Below are 2,152 nucleotides of genomic sequence, written 5' to 3' on the forward strand. Positions count from 1 at the left end.
TGATGAAGCAACAGCGGATTTGTACCAATCGGTCAAAGCTTTACCAGCCTCCCAGCATTCAACGGGCCCGTCCATATATCCCCGCCTCCTTGCTCAGGCAAATCAGTTTTTTGTTTGGTGCGGCAGGAGCCGGACCTTGGTCAGAGGGCTGCTGGATTTTAGCAGCCCTAAGCTTTCTTATTTTATTTTTATAGTCTTACTATTTTTTTGAGTGATCTTTCTAAACAGCGTCTTATACGTACCTTAGAAAGAGTCACTGCAACAACTCTCCGCCGGGTTGCAACAACCCTTACCCACGAGTGCAGTGCTGTTTTGACAGGCGTCTGTGTCTGATATACTAGCAGGTCCAGCAGACATTACAAGGCTGTGGCCGGAGCACGGGGAGAAGGTAAGGCATCAGTTCCACTTAGAAGGAGAATACGGACACAGCTGCACTGTTTTGGGAGGAGACTACCAAACAGTTGCTGACGCGGCTGCCACCCCGGGTGCACCAGCACTAGGCCTTCGGGATCAGAGGCTCCAGGAATAGCATGAGGCCGCGATCCCTAGGGTTGATGTCAGCAGTGGGGAGTCAGACGCTCTCCCCCCGGTTCATGACCAGTTTCCTCCGGGCCTCCCGACATGAACTGTTTCCCGCTTCCATCTCAAATGCTGTACACGAAGGTAGGCAGCTGTGTGACTGGTGCGTCCATGTTCACTGAGCATCTGGGTTCACTATAGGTTCATGGAGCGGCAGTGTACACTAGTAGCGTCTGGATCCACTCAGCGTTCGCCATCGCATTGATCAGTCCTGGAAGTGAGGTGAGTCTCCCTGTATCCCACTCTACTGAGTACGGGTTATACAGCACTAAATCTCTATCTACCCTTTGAGTACGAATAGTTAGATCAGTACCTATTGCATATGAGTCTGTATACTTTTACAGTTGTTTCTTTCGCATTGCGTCTGAATACGTTAGATCTGTTTAAACAGGATGCAGTAATATGTTCTCCTACATACTTAAAAGTTGTGGTTGATGATGTGCTCATATTGCTTATTATACTAATGTATAACATTTGACTGACTGCTAGTGTGATTGCTGACTTTACTATATTTCTGTAAGTTTGTTTTATTCCGATCCTCACTTCTGGTGCATGGGTAGGGTCGGATTGTATGTCACTTTAAGAAGTTTAAAGTGATTACAATCACAAATTGTGTAGTACACTGTGGAAGTGTTGGTTATTTATTATGTCTAAGAGCGGCAAATGTAAGGAAGGTACACTCACAGCAACACCAACACTCATATCATGTTTGTCTTTCAAAGCTGTTTTATCCTCTCAGGATCTGGTTCAGGATGGTGTGTGTGCAAATTGTTTTAGCTTTCACCAGGGGTTAATGAAAAATACAAGGCAGGTTCAGGTGCAGATGGATCCCTGAAGCCTTGGGCTATGTTTGCACAGACTTTATCCAGTATAACCGAATGGATAATTTCTCCAACTCCTGTACCAGGGATAGGTTACACTATTAACCCTTACATGCAGCTCCCCACCTGTGGTGTATCACTTCCAGCAGCAGCTTCTCAAAAGAAACAAGCTGATAAGCCGGTGGTAATTAAATCTTCACCCTCACAGGCTACACATGATTCAGATGAGGATTCATCGGAAGATGAAAGCTTAATTAATTCTACTTCGGCATACGAACAGGAGAAGGAAGGTCTCTGTTCAGTGGCTATAGCTGAGTTAATTAAAGCAATGAAATTCATCCTATCCTTAGAGGAGTAAAAACCATGGCACCTGTGTTTAAACGTCCTATAACAGTTAAGACTGAGTTTCCAGGGTCAGATCATCTGACGGAAATTATGGAAGAGGCTTGGGCTACGCCCAATAAGAAGTTAAGAATTCCTAAGAAATGGAAGTCCAATTATCCGCTTCCAGCTGGGGATGGTTTAAAAAGGGAGGTGGCTCCTAAAGTAGATACGAATGTAATTCGAATAGTGCGATAATCTACATTACCTTTGCCTTCAACATCATTAAATGATGTCACGGATAGGAGAGTGGATGGTTTTCTGAAAAACATTTTTTCCCTGTCTGGGGCAGTCATAAGGCCAGCCATGGCTTCAGCTTGGATGGAAAAGGCAGTGGCTGCCTGGGCTGATGCATTGGAGGGGGATTTTTC

The sequence above is a fragment of the Pseudophryne corroboree genome, chromosome 11, assembly GCF_028390025.1.
Source record: "Pseudophryne corroboree isolate aPseCor3 chromosome 11, aPseCor3.hap2, whole genome shotgun sequence".
Lineage (NCBI taxonomy): Eukaryota > Metazoa > Chordata > Amphibia > Anura > Myobatrachidae > Pseudophryne > Pseudophryne corroboree.